Raw genomic sequence first — 15,500 nt, 5'->3', positions numbered from 1 at the left:
TTTTATATCTTTTTGCAAGACTCCGTAATAGACTCTGTACTTCATGTCAGAGTTTTATGTAAGACAGGTTGCACCTGTCGCTCTGGTGGCACCGAGTCTGGTATCTGTGAAGGTTTGTGTCCACAGGCTAAAATTTTTAGTGTTCAGCATTGAGAGCACACAAAGTCCTGCATATAAATCAGAGTATGCAGTCCTTTGTTCCCCACTGCACTCACAGCACTTTCAGTAAAAACTATAGTTCAGCTTTTGGGACACTGCTCCACTATTGCCATTTCTCATTAAATAATTAAAACCAAGAAGTGGTGTGATACTGTCACTGTCAGCGATGCATAGGGAAACTGATTCTGGCTGTCACTGCAGTCTCAGTTATTGAGTATTAAATGTTTGTTTTTATCAACCTGGTAAAAATCAGCTCAGACAAACACTCAGAAAACGACCCTGACAAACACTGAAGAAGGTCAGTCATTCATCTGTTGGCACAGTTTCAAAGAGGATCAAGTGTTTGCTGGAAAAGGTTGGTTTCCCACATGACCATGTGTGATTCGGTCAGATAATGTGGAAATAATTATTTTATTGTGAAAAGACCTAATCAAAAACACGCCTGTTGACTAAAAAGATCAGGAATCGAAAGCATTAGTGGATGCCTGTGTTAAAAATAAATTGTGAATTCAGTGGGTCTGAACCATTTTCTAGGATAAAGGGTTGATGTGTAGCAACAGACTGTTTTTTTTTAAACAAAGGTATGAAACAGAATAAAGATTTAGAGCTAAGAGAGTAAAATGGATGAGACTGTTGTAAAGATTAGTCAGCCTTGAACAATCTTTGTACCAAAGCAGGTTTGGCAGGAAATCTGATGAATGTGTGTGCTGATCTATGGGAATAGAACAAAAAAGCTGGAGGTTCTTGTGGTTGGATATGACATTTAGAAAGATTTAAAGATCGAGAAAACATTGCTATTAACAGATGGACTTACAGGGTGAAATGACGAGAAAGGAGAAGAAGCAGAGATGCTGTGGGATTCATCAAAAATGTCTTGATGTGTTTCTGAGAAATGCAGCTTCACTGTTTTCAAAATAAAGAAGTTATTTAGTTTCTGTGTGGGGGAAAGAATATATAAAGAATATATAAAACTCTGATATTGTGACAGCTTGGCTTCCATTTAATGTGCATTCATAAGTTTCTGCACCCAAAAAGAGGAACGATTTGTTTACTCAAAAAAGAAATAGCTTTCAAAGGAGATTGTTTTTATGTTTAATTGAACACCAATTTAGAATAGTTTTCTTCTGACAAAGTTTTCTTCCTGTTAAAAGTCAGTTTTTCCTTCCCACTGTTGCCAATTGGAGATTATGTATTGGAGTTTCAGGAGCGGGACCACGCCTCCAAACACACTCCTTCCGGTTGTCATCTATAAAGGTTCCCCCAGTTCTGCAAGCTGTTCATTCTCGTTTATGTGCCCCACCCTCCCTCCCTCCTTGTTCTCAATTCTTTAACTTCTTCACTCCTATTTAGTACATGGGGATCTGCCAGGCCCGGGAGCCATCGCCAGTCCCCTTCGAGGCCTTCCCCAAACCGCAGCTCAATTCATGGCAAAGCATTCACCTTTACCCACTAAAACGCTGACAAACCTAAAATGAGGACGTGGGCCCAGCTAGTGAAGTGCTTTCTCAAAGGGGCTCATTGCTTGTAGAATCTTTGCCTTTACAATATAAAGCTGTGGCAGAGGTGTGGTCCCTGACTTAGCTGCAGGGGAGGGGTGGTGTAGTGAACTCAAGGTGCAGTGCCAGGAGGTTGGTGGGACAGGTGTGTGCTGTTTAGTTATTGAGCTCTCTCACCCTCCCTCCCTTTGTGATTTAGTAAAGCCGGAGCTAAGAGCGGAGAGTGTGTGTCAGAGTGGGTGCCAAGCCAAAAGCGAAAAAGGAACTATCAGTAGTGTGTCATTGCAATAAAGAAAAATAAACACGGACAGTTGTGGTCCTTCTCACAAAAGTGTCTTGAGGCAACTGTTGTTGTGATTTGGTGCTATAAAATCAAATAGAATTTGAAATTTGATTAGGTAACACAGTTGGGCAAAATTGTCAAAAATATCAAGGCTAGCATTAAATTTTGCAAGTAGCCAAACTGGAAAAAAAATGCTTCTCAGTCCACTGGTTGGATTGAGAAGAATGTCACTTTAAGAGAATTTGTCCTTGTGTTTTTGGCTACACCTGACACAACATTCACACTCATGTCTACAGTAAGGTGAACTGTAGAGCATTTTATTCTTTACAAAATCCCACATTTTATCTCGTTCTGCTGGAATAACTCTGTTTCATTCAGTGTATATGAAGGCAAGGCTTTTTATTATAGTCTCATGCCACACAAGTCACCAAAAAGTCAGATGCAGTTGCATAGGATGGAAACTGAAGCGGTAATATAGAGTTATTTTAAAATTTCACACAGAGGGAAAATATAGTGTGACATGACACGGTATGGGTGTTGTTATTGGATAGAAATTGCTAAAACTTGCAGATGTGTCTCAAAAAGTTATGTCAGGTTATGTCCTCAGTCATCCAGGTCATCGTAGTCTAAGGAGCTAGGAAAGAAAAGCATCTGGACTATTCCACTCTGAAAAATGAAATTAAAAAAGAATATGGGAGCACATAAAACTATAGCCTGAGACCGAATGAACAAACATAAGATACATTTTAACTTTATTGTATTTGTTGCTAAATGACAATCTGATGTCATGCATGATTTATTCTATTTTTATATTTAATTTAGACATGATGATGCGTCCCACTTTGTCCCACACAAACATAATGTTTTCCCTCAGTTTATTGGGAACAGTATAGATTCATCAATCAGCATAGCAAGCTTTGGAAGCAGAATTGCAGAGATTATATCAGTGGATCGTGATCATTGATTCATTACTATGTACATGACTTAAACGTCGCAGCTGGTGATTATTTTAAAAAAAACAAAGCTGAAGGCTCTGTTGAATTTGGAAAGATTCAAAGGCTGAGAAAACGCTGGTGTTAAGACACGGTCGTCCACTGTGAAATGATACAAAAGAAGGCGAGGCAGACCCAGTGAATTCAAGAGAAATGCCTTTGGGTATTGTCGAGAAATGCCACGTCACTGGCATTAACATGAAACAGACTGCTAATAAGATTTTTGGGAAGTTAATTATTTTCAGTTTGGCAAACAACTCACGTCCAACTATTGTGCTTTAGCAACATGCAGTTTAAGGAAAATTTCATACTCACAGTAGATTTTTTAGGTAGAACTTTTATACTGTGTTTCTTTTTATTATTATGATATACAGCATGGTCCTGTGACATCTGCATGCAGCTTAAACCACAAACAAGGGTTTATTCAAAGGTTTTGTTGCGTTGCCCAGCATCACATCCAAATCCCACAGTGTTCTCTCAGCTCATAGTTGAGGTTATGGAATTTAAAGCAGCGCAGAGCTTAGTTTCCAAATCTACTACACTATGGGCTGCAGGCCAAGAACAATATTTGGCTGTTTAAAGAACTACTGTTCTGTTCCGCGTACTCAAAAATGGCTCCACTGATACAGTGGAGGATGGTTCAAGATAGGAAATTAAAAGGCAGTGGAGGCCATTAAGTGGCCCAAAGAAAGGGGGAAGCAGATTTGGTTGAAAGTGCAGTAGAGAGCTGTATGTGATGGTACAGAGCAGAAGAAGAAAGTGTAACACATACAGGATGGTGGAGGACGTGTTGAGGTGTTTAGTCACATGGGTTCTGGATCCCAAAAAAAAGAAAAAAGCAGATTTAGCAGAACTGAAAATGAATAGATCCTCACGCCATGTAGCGCCTGTATTACCATTTTTATTCACTTTGTGAGTGCAAGGCTGTTTCTCATTTGCTATTCTCAGACTGGGTCATCTGAGGTTTAAATTTAGAGGCCTGAAGTGGTAAAAACTCTTCTGCCTCTTTAATCTCTTCTTAACACACAGGAGAGAAAATAAAAGACTGAAGAAAAAGAGTAGATGAAAGAAATGTCTTCCTTTTCTTTTCACAATCATTTCACAATCATTCTGATTCACCTTGCAACACCTCGAGCTGCACAAGGGCTAGAAACCGATGTAGCAAAAGGTAGGAAAAGGAGTTATAGAGAAGTAAAGCAGGTGCAGGAGATGCGACATGGAAAAGTGCAGGAAAAGCACAGCAGTTCAGTATGGATGATGCAAAAGAAAGCGTGCATCGGTAGACAGAAGTAAAATGTGGAAAATAAAGTAAAACTTCATTAAGAAAATCATTGCTGAAGAAGGCAGAAAATGTCTTCAGAAGAATGAAAGACCATAAAAAGGCTCCAAAACACACTACAATTTGATCAAGGACTGTAAAGCTCAGTGTGGATAAGGATGCACAAATATCTTCACGTGAAGACAAAAGTGGCCATCTGGGGGTTTGAGTGTGGACCCTTTTTATCTGTGAGAGCTGTAATTACAACAGTTTCCTCTGAGTGCATGGGCAGGATTCTCTGAACAATTATTACAGTCACCAGAAAGGAAAAAAAAAACACTTTAAGGTGCTAAACGCTCAGAAGTTACGGGAAGGAAGTGTGACCTCATCAACACAATTAGCACACACAAACACACACACACGCAACGGCCAACTCTGCTCTGCTTTGAGATTAAACGTGAAGACTTGAGCTTCAGGAAGCTTGATGGATGTGATTGGTGAAATAAATAATTAAATAAAAGGGGGAGTGGGTCAGTGTTTTTGGCAGCCAGGTAGTGCTGCGGTGTTATCTGCACTTAGGCTGTGTAATCTGATCAGTGATTGGCTGTGGGGGCTCTTCATGCCTCTGAATGGGATGGATGGCTCGATAGATGGAGGGATATATAGAAGGATGGTCAAATACTGAGAAAACTATAAGTGGACTTGAATCACTCTCATGTGTATGATCACAAACGTATGATGAACCACCTTAAAAACGTAAGAGTAACATGCATTACCTTCAGTTTTATACATATTGATATCTAACATGAAACTAATATGGTTTCCTTTTTTCACTAGTGAGTGATTGTTTGTGCTTTCTCTAACGACATCCAAAATTTCCATGTATTTGCCTACAGACAGCCAAGGTCATTACATGAACATTGGCACCTCCTGGTGGAGAAATTACAAATCGTGACGTTTTTAAATTGTTGCAGAAATCTTCTTGTTTAAATGTAATGTCATCCATAGGTTGGTTTTAGCCTTTAATGAAGCAATTTTCCTGTTTTTATTTTCACTGCAGATCATTATAAAAAGCAGAAACAGGACCTTTGTCTCATTTTGAGTTTTTATTTGGCAAAAAAAGAGAAAAACAGAAATTTGACACATTATTTTTTAAAATTTCTGTAGATTCCCTGATAATATTGTTAAGCCCTGTGAAGTGTTTTGATTACAATAATTATGTGGTGAAAATCTGATGTTGTGATAATTTATTGGCTTGGATTTAATGTCCTTTTCTATGTTCCTCCTTTACATTAATACATATTTAATTATTTTTAATAAGAAAGTGTGTTTTCTGTTGCAGGACACGGTCTTTAAATCTGATTCCACTGCACATCAACTTAACCTTAACCTAATATAATTTAACCTTAATTTAATTAATCTAATTTAGGTGACATTTTAGAGAAGTTTTTTTGTTTGTTTGTTTGTTTTTTGGTAAATAAATGTGATGGCGTTGTGTTCGGTTGACTGTATGCATGAAACAAACTGCATTTCATATTTTAAGACTCATGATCCAAGTCAAACATGTTTTTGCATTTCATAGCATGCCGAATATGTCTGACCTGCAAAGAAACATTAATTTTTTTTATTTTCTAAAGTATTACTTTCATGTTTCAAATTTGGGTTGTCACAGTGTTACGCCATGCTAAAGTGAAATTTAAAAAAAACATGTTTCATTAAAAATTGCATTCTTCATGTTTTTTGAGAGGCTCTAATACAGACATACAAACGATCGTTCACGCTCACGCTTAACAAGTTAAGCTACTGTAACATGCATGTCTTTGAACTGTGGGAGCACCCAGAGAGGACCCACACAGGGAGAACATGAAGCCTGTCCAGGATGCAGCCAAAGTCAAAGTCAGTTTTATTTGTCAATTTCTTCAAATGTACTTGCCATACAAAGGAATTGAAATTACGTTTCACACTGTCCCATACGTAGACATTGACAACAATAAAGTGCAGATGCACAACATTTAGGTAACATACAGGATATAACAAGACAAGACCTAACATATAATAAAGTGTTCCAACAGTGTGCCCTGGAAAGTAGTATACTAGTCTACTTGAGGTAGTCCCAGGTTGTGGTTGGTAAGGGTTTTTGTTTTAATGCAGCATAAGACTGTAGCAGCAGCAATAGTAATATAAATAATATAAATAGTGCTAAAAAAAATACTAAAAATATATAGCAGCAGGTGTGTGCAATTGCAATGCAGAGGTAGTTGTTTCCAGTCAGGAGTGTTTTCCAGTTCTTGGTTCAGAGAGTGTTTCCTTGTTGGGGAGTGTGCCTGGGTGGGGGGGGGGGGGTTAGAGTCCAGTCTGTCTTCCTATACTTCTGCCAATCTGGTGGTTCTGCTGGCTGGGAGCCGGGAGGGGAGAGAGTTCAGCAGTCTCACAGCCTGGTGGATGAAGCTGTTGGTGAGCCTGGTAGTGCGGGAGCGGAGACTTCTGTATCTCTTTCCAGAGGGCAGGAGGCTAAACAGACAGTGCACGGGGTGGGTTGCATCGTTGACAATTGTGATGGCTTTGCGGGTGAGGTGGGTGGTGTAGATGTCTTGCAGGGAGGGGAGTGGTACACCAACTATCCTCTCAGCTGTTCTCACAATGCGTTGTAGAGCTTTCCTGTTATAGTCAGTGCAGCTACCGCCCCACACAGTGATGCAGCTGGAAAGGATGCTTTCAGTGGTTCCTCTGTAGAATGTGGTCAGGATGGGTGGTGGAGCACTTGCCCGCTTGAGTTTGCGCAGGAAGTAGAGGCGCTGTTGTGCTTTCTTGGCCAGCCTGCCCCTCACCAAACATCAGCTGCATTAGGGTCACCACATGGCCCTGAAATGGTAAGAAGGAGAGAGGAAGGATGGATGTCCTCCAGTTTCCATAGTACAAAGTCATGCATGTTAGCTTAACTGATTACTCTAAATTGGCTTTAGGTGTGAACATGAGGGACACCTGACATACGCTCTATCCCCCTTGAATTGGATAAGTTAAGATAAAAGTTGGTTGGATGGATAGATGGATGAGTTTGGGGACAAAGAACTCTGAATTTCTGGGAGTTTTTCACCAGATTTGCAAAGGGGGGCGAGAAAAATCCTGGGCTACAGCATGTCGTGTAGAAATTTGTATGATTTGAGGCTTGTTTGCCTCCCTGTGCCCTGTTCCAGATGGTGTTACATGAAAAGTCTGATAATGTTTTGTAAAGTGATGTAACCAGTATTTACACCCTCGTACTGAAGTGATGGTACAAAACTGCCTAAAAGTAAAATAAGTGATACATATATATATATATATATATATATATATATATATATATATGTGTGTGTGTGTGTGTGTGTGTGTGTGTGTGTATGAACTTGTACCACTAATGTAAAGTAATATTGTTGAGTACTGATGATCAGTGTTTGCATCCTAAATATACTTTTAAGTACATTAAAAAAACTGCACTCAGAAGTATTGTATGTTAAACTCCTGATCCAGTTTCACTCACTGGTCCTCTCTGACCCAGTGGTCTTGGGCGCTTTAGTAATGAGCCTGGTCACCAGATTTTAAATTTAGTCTTCTTGAAAGTTTCAAATGGTATCATTTCCTTTTACTGAATCACTCAATGCAGAAATGAACCGTCGTGACATGGTGGAAATTATGAAGACATAAAAATCACTCTACTTTAACTCCAAATATATCCTTTTTTTCTGATTTAATTACTACATTTCCTATAAAAAGAGAAGCTTTTATGCTTCTAAGAACTCAAAAGTCTGAAGTTTGCCCAATATATGTTTACAGTTACCACAGTTTAAAGTGAGAAATAGTGAGAACAGACATGAAAAAATGACTACAGCACAACTTTAAAAATAAATGCACTTGAATTAGTGTCTCCAGTCAGTGATACTTTTCACAGAATAAATCTATTTGTCTTTTTCCTGTTTATCCACCAGGTAGCACCAGGTAACCACGTGATCTGGGTATTAATACTACCAACAACAGCATTTCTGTTATTGTAGGATGTTTGCTCCTTTATCAACTCACCGAGCAGCCCAGCTTAAAGGTTTCACAGTATATTAGGCAGTCAGCTGTACAAACCCACAACATATGAGCTACATGTGTATTAGAGTCGTCTCTCAGTCGACTTACAGGGAAAGCAGGTGAATCGACAATGATATTAAGGGTTGATATTAAATATGCTAATTTGGGTACTCCCTCGCAAACATTAAAAATAAAACTTTTCCATCAAAGCTCTCTGAATGTTGCCTTGAAGTCAGGGTGTTTTTCTTTATGTAGTTTCACCAATAAGTTTCACTTCGTACGCTGCGATGGGGTAGTTGCGTTCACTGTGTGCTCGGAAATGCAACTTCTGCAAATAAATATTTCTAAGCCAATGGGAAAATCAGCTGACACCAAAACTATTGAAGGACAGAGTTGTGCTTAGGTAAAGTATTTGGTATGATGCATTTCATTTAATTGGTTATCGTATTTTAATTTTGACCACCTATTTAAACTATTTATTTATTAGTTCAAATAGGCAGTAAAGCAGCAAAACTGAAACATCATCTATGCTGTTTTAGTAAATTTGATTGATCACTTCAGACCGCTTTCATGAAGTGAGAATATCCTTACAGTCCGTGAACGCCACGTGATATCACGCTTAAATGCGCCCACTGTGCTCCCTCCGGTCTACAAACGCTCGGATGGAGAGCAGCTTCAGCTGCGAGCTCTAAACTTCAGCGGGCACTGTTGTGTCTCTAAGGTCAGTACACTTTCCTTTGGTTTCCACCCCGAGTTTTCTGAACTTTAGTCAATAACTAGAGCGAGAGAAAAACATTTCTCCACACTTTTTAGGTTTTAAGCGTCTGCTTTGTAATTTGCGAAACGCACGTTTGCTATTAGGTGGTGATGTTATTTTTAGAAACACAGAACGGGTGAAAATAATCTGCATTCATTCACTGACAAGAAAACATCTGTATTTAGAGTATTATAAAGTTGTGTAAGTGTGTGTGTGGGTGTGCGTGTGTGTATGTGGGTGTGAGTCACACTTAACACCTTTAGTAACTATACATTTGTATGAACACAAATACACTAAAAATGCTAAACTAAAAATACTTACATGTAGGGGTTTCCTTGTGGATTAACTACTGTATTATTATTATTATTACTACTATTGTGTAAACAGGAAGCTGATCTGGGGTTACCCACTTCTGCATTTAGGTAGTTTGTGCCATAATACTGAACAATAAAATAAGGCATAATTTATTTATAGGTGTCTTTCAATACATAAAAATAACAAAACAATTCTATAAATAACAAACTCACAAGTAAAGGTGATAAATTGCAAAATGGTGACATCATTTTAAACTTAAAGTATGAGAAAATGCATCAACATACATAAATACACTCACAGCATTTTACTGTCTGGAGCTGATTGAGCGGAAATTCATTTGAGCCAATTTACACAGTAAATCATAAGAACCTGATCAATACGGCTGGATTTTGGGGTCTTAAACTGAGAAACTCGGAAAAAAAAATTATATATTTATTCATCTGCCATTTTTTATAGAAATATTCATGCAGTCTGTTAGAGTTACATTGAAATTAAACAATTATGGTGTTATTGTTTAGTTTAGATAGCGCTGAGTTCACAATGCCACAGTTTTTTTTCCATTATATTATGTAGAAGTTCCTCCTGCACCACTATGTCTGTAATAGGCTGATATTGGTCAATAATGTGGGCCAGCATTGTGCAATATTGTGTCTGCATGCTATGGTTTAGCCTCTAATGAAGCCATTAGTGTAGGTTGACCTTTAAAGGTTTTGGCCTGTAGTCGCAGTGTCAAACTAAGCAATGTATTTCGCTGACGTTAGCTGCTGAGGGTCAGCTCTTTGTGTGTCTTTAAATGAGTGACCGCTTCAGGGATGCTTTGAGTGTCGAAGCAGCAGCTACTGTATGGTGAAAGGCCTCTGCCACACACATGGACCCCCTGTCAGTAACAACAAAGCTCTCCAGCCTCCTCCTTTAGCTGCTTCAGAAAGCAAGCGCATGCTGTGCTTTGATGTCGCTGGGTACAGAGGGTCAGGTGGGAGGCTCGTTAGACTTTGTCCCCTCTCATGAAAGCTTTCTGAAAGGTCTCCAGCACCGGATCACTCGCACTTGACCTTCTTTGTACCTCCATGAGTGGGTTTGAGGATGGGCAGGGGCGAAGGGGGGGGTGTTGGCATTTGAGGAACAACGGGTGGTGGCACCTCAGATGCCAGCACACATTGTGTTTTCTCATAGCGCACACTGCAAAGTAAAGTCTGTTTATTCTGTATTTTGGCTGTTTGGAAGTAGATAAACATCACCCACACGAGTGCATCACAGAGATCTGACGGCTTCTGTTCGAAGACAAACACAAAAGTGTGTTTGTGTTCTTATATGTGAGGGAAAATAGTTCTAAATAGTAATCAAAGGGATTGGGGCAGCTTATTTTAACAATGACCCCTGTGTTAGTCCTGCTTAAATCCACTTAGGTTTAGAGAGCTGTTGCTCTGACAAAAAGAGGGCAATGCCTTTAGGATGTCATCATGGGCATCAACTCAAAAGCTGTGCAGCATCTGGTGTTTATTGAAGTCCATTGTGTTATTTTAGAAAGTATATTTAAGTAAATAACGTGAGTGTTTCATGAGCATCACACCACAGAGGTGTAGGAAACACAAACATCTTAAATCTTGAAGCCCCATTAGGTTGTTAAAATCAGCCTTTTTCTCACTGACCGACAGCATCAGCTCGTTCCAACTCTTTCAATGCTGCCACTTTTTCCTGCAATTTTCTTCTCAAAAGGAACCACATTCGATGATTTCTGCATCATTGTCTATAAATTTCACAGCACTGGAGTTCAAAGTTTGCTCTTCTGGTTTGAAGAATGGGTTTAAGTTTGTAATCAGCTCCCCACCTGCTTGTTATCGCTCGTTATGCACATCAGTGTGCTTTAAAAAGAAAACTACAGGTGGGGGTAAGGAGCGCACACTTTATTTCCTTCACTCTTCTTTTATCAGTACAACAACAACAACAACTGGCTCGCTGCACCTGCAGTTGCAGAAACAGATAGATTCAAATAGATTTTCAGCTTTTACTGGGTGATTCCGTTGCAGAATTACATTTCCTATTAACATGCTTCTTTTCAGTCTAATACAACCCTGAATTTGCATTTTCAGTACAGCACTGCCTGGAAGATTTTGCTGGTAGGTGACTGACTCATATCACCAGGCCAGTAATTGGAAATGTGGCATATGTAAATTTAATCAGATCAAGTCAAGGTGGCTCTCATTTCAAATCTGAAGTAACACCTCACAAATAACTTTCACAGCTATGAAAACCAGCAAGAGATAAAGTTAAGAAGTACAAAACTCAGCAAAAACCTTATTTATGGTAGGCGTTATTAAAAGCAGGCTTTAGGTTTTAACAAAAATAATACATTTTGTTGACGAATTACAGTTATTTTTATACTTAGTTCCCTATTTTTATGTGTAAAAGAAAAATCTGACTTAAAAGCAGCATGTGTGGACTTAACCTTCATCAGTTCTTTATAAATTAAGCAAGTAAAATATGACATGTATTTACACCATAACATGGGGTCAATGGAGCCGGTAATGCAAGCGAAACGGGCTGCAAAAGCAAAACCATCCCTACTTCCACCATCAGAGGTGGAGCTTCAACTTTATCAGTAGAAATTAGTAGATTTTTTAAAAACTATTTTGTGCTTGGCAGCACAAAAAAAAGACTAAAAGACCACAGAGACAGCAAGGGTGGATGATCTCAGGATATTTTCCACAGGGAAGAAATAATCATTCACAACACTCAGCCAAGAGCCGACCACTACTCTGGAATAAGTCCGATCATTATCCGAACAGCATTCGTATTTAACTTGAAGGAACACCTTATGATCTGAAACGATATCCTCTGGAAAGCACAGTGGAAAGAGCGTGATGGCATGGACACGCATACCTTCCAAAGGCATTGGTCACAAGTGTTATTGATGATGACAGGAGACAGAAGCAGCCTGCTAAATTAGTGTCAAACCAACCCAGGAGCTTTTCTGCAGTGTCTACGGCCCCACTCACACAGGCCTGGAGACTGCTCAGTGACCCCCTGGCAACCACCTGGTCGCTAGGTAAAAATGTCTTTGCCATTGTGGTTGCTGGGGAAATTGGTCACACAGAGTGCGCTGCACCAAAAGCATTCTGGGAATTGTACCGAGGTTTTTGGTACAGCTGTGTAAACTTCACTAAAACCAATTTCAGCTAGCCGGTCTGCCGGCAGCCTGCAGCAGCCACTCAGAAAATAACAACCTGTGGCTGGCAGGGAGTCACAGACAGCTCTCTAGGCTTACTCGACTGTGGATTTAACAGTCAATTTCAAATTGACTCCCATCACCTCGCCAACTGGTCAGGCAACAGCCATGTTTGCCTAGCAACCAGTGGTTGCCAACCGGTTTCTAGACCTGTGTGACTCAGGCCTATATCAGTCATTTTTTCTCAACCCAGCTGGGTTACATTTCACTGAAGACAAGGCTAAAGGTCTCAGTATAACTGCTGCAATGGTCGCTCTGCTCACCGCAGTAACCTCGTTTCACATTTGTATTTATACCCGCCTTTACACGCAGGAAGCCGCTCCAGTATTGTCCTCAACGATAGCCGTCGCCACTCAGACAATATCCCCAATCAGCGCCGATGTAGGAGGAGAAGAAGTGAAAACCGGAAGCCAAGACTTTGAGTTTGTTTTTTCGACAAACTCTAAAGTTTGCAAACTGTTCCAACACCTCCCTCTGTATATCTGTATGTCTCTGAGCTTCTGTGCTGGGATATAAATAAAATGACAGTAAAAACCATCACGATCGTACACTCGTGTCTTCAATCCAGCTGCGGTGGCCGTGGTTACGAGAATCGAGAGGTGCACGACCAACGCCGCAAAGACTGTGTCCTTCAACACATGACGTCACGCCAAAATTGGCACGCAAAACCCACAAAAGGGAGAGAATAATTGGGCCATTAGGCAGGAAGACCCAGAAAGCACCACAAAGGAGGAAACTCATTCTGTGGTGATAGACTAAAGGCCACCATTCCCTGCAGAGTATTATTGGCAAAGTATTAAAAATTGCAATTTTATTTATTCTTAATCTGTTCAATTACATTTAAGCACCTGGAAATAAATGACCTTGTATACAAATGGCTGTAATTTCTCAAAAGTTAAGGGAGTGCTTTTGTTGTATGACAGCTGTTTTCTAAATGATGCATTGCCATGACACCACCATACAGTATCAGCTCATTACAGCAAAAGCTTTGGTTTGTACAGTTCTGAGAAAACATTGTAAAACCTTTGGAACTGGAAGGATTTTTGCACTCAATACTCAAAAAATATTATCTGGTGTTTATTTAAGTTACAGTTATATACAAACTCAATCTGACCACCCCAATAGTAAACAAAAACAGTTGAACTTTTAATATGTATGATGAACACATCCAATAATCTTTCACAGTCCTGCCTGGAAAAACCAAATGAACCTCTGCTGCTAATTACTTTGACAAAAACAGCAGTGGGAGTTAAAAGTGGAGGTTATACAGGTGCCCCTCCCTGTAATTTACTGACTGTCTGTACTTTGAAGGAGTTCGAACCAGTCCTCAGTCACAACAACTTTCACAGGACCTCAGAAGAGAAGAATCACAAAGACAAGAGTAGCAGCACAACACCTGGAGACATTTCTGTGGCTAGATAACATCCTATAGTTTTAAAAGACCACCTGGATATTTCACAACACTTCTAGGACACTTTTCTGAGGACAGAAAATCCCTGGAGGTTAGAAAATAAAAGTAAAAGGGACTCTGCACATACATAACATAACCTCAGCTCAACTGTGAAGCAAGGTGGAGGGAGCAACATGGTTTCAGCTGCTTTCCTACCTCAGGGCTTGGATGGGTTTCAATCATTAGGAGAACAATGAATTCAAAAAAATGTCATAGGCAGGAGAGGTTTAGTGATCAAAAACACAATGTGCCCCAGCAACTCACAAATGTTGCTGAACTAAACCAGTCACATAAAAGGGAGTGGTCCAGAAATTTGTCATCATTGTTGCCTAAGCCTCATAATCAGCTACAGGAAACGTCTGATTAAAGGTGTTTCTGGTAAAAAAGGTTCTACAGATTACTAAATTCAGACGTTCACTTACCTTTTCCAGCTTGCACTTAAAGTTATTACTGTATGTTCACTTATTATTCAGTTATTATGCGTTTGTGTGTTTGTCTGTTACTGCAGCACCGATAAAGATTAGTAATCAGACCACATTTTATTTTATGTGGTCTAATAGAAAACTTCTCGCAACTGTAGGTTTAATGCAGATGTTCCAAGCTCAGTGTACAGCTTGCTTTGATGCAGTCAGGTTAAAGCTTTACATTTCACATTTATATGATAATCTACATATAATTTCTAACCTAAATCTTCCAAACGCATCGCAAAGAAAACTTTCAGCTTCGCGTTGCTTTTTCTGTCCTCCTCCCACCTTTTCGAAAAATTTAGAGCAGCAGGTTTTTGGGTTTGATTTTGTTTTTCAATCTCAAATTTGCTACAGCCCCACCTGTCAGGCTTCAAAAACAAAAAATTAAACCGCTCAGAAACAGGAAGTGTGGTTGCACTGATGTAACTTGAGCACCGGAAGTCTAACTCCTCCTGCTTGAACGCAGCCTTTTACAACAGGTTCAACCTACACGAAAAACTGCGAGGGAGGGCTGCTGCTCTGCGCATTTCAAAAGTTTGAATCTGTGATGTTAGGATTGTGTGGGAGTGTGTGAACGTAAGTGCTGGCATGCACTTGTGATACTAACATCAGGGCCAAGGATATACAGACGAAGCACCAAATGTTTCTGTGTATAGGGACGTAACTACTTATCAAAACATGCTATATTAAATTAAAAAAAGAAGTCTAACCTTCACATCTTTCAGGCTTATTCAAATTGAGAGTCTATAAAGTTTTCATAAACGTATTAAAAACACAAGTGTAACTATGTCCTAGTTTCATAACACATGCTTAGCATTATCAGTATTATAGTTCTCAGTATGTGAGAGTTCGGGAAAAAATGGCAACTTGAAGTAAAATGAAGATTATTCTCAAAAAGTTGGAAGGAAATTGAAAGTGATGTAGTAACATCTCAAAAAAGTAAGTGGTTAGATCGTATTGATTTCTACCCAATGGTCTATAATTAACAACATTACAGAAACTGCTGTATGTGTAGTAGAGAAAACTGTCAGGGATCAACATGTGGAA

The 15,500-nt window shown here is 39.5% G+C and overlaps 1 protein-coding gene across 3 annotated transcripts in view; it reads left to right on the top strand.

Annotated features, from left to right (window-relative positions):
- Positions 1-8,871: 8,871 nt before the first annotated feature.
- The window catches only part of prkcq (protein kinase C, theta), a 36,684-nt gene continuing 30,055 nt past the window's right edge, over positions 8,872-15,500 (top strand). For all 3 annotated transcript variants that reach the window (XM_013273105.3, XM_005475865.4, XM_025899518.1), the window contains exon 1: positions 8,872-8,959. The gene's annotated coding sequence lies outside the window, so the exon portion shown is untranslated. The remainder of the gene's footprint in view (positions 8,960-15,500) is intronic.

Source organism: Oreochromis niloticus, linkage group LG17 (genome assembly GCF_001858045.2).
Source record: "Oreochromis niloticus isolate F11D_XX linkage group LG17, O_niloticus_UMD_NMBU, whole genome shotgun sequence".
In the NCBI taxonomy this organism is placed as follows: domain Eukaryota; kingdom Metazoa; phylum Chordata; class Actinopteri; order Cichliformes; family Cichlidae; genus Oreochromis; species Oreochromis niloticus.
The sequence above is the reverse complement of the archived record's forward strand: the minus strand, read 5'-3'. Positions and strand labels throughout refer to the sequence as shown.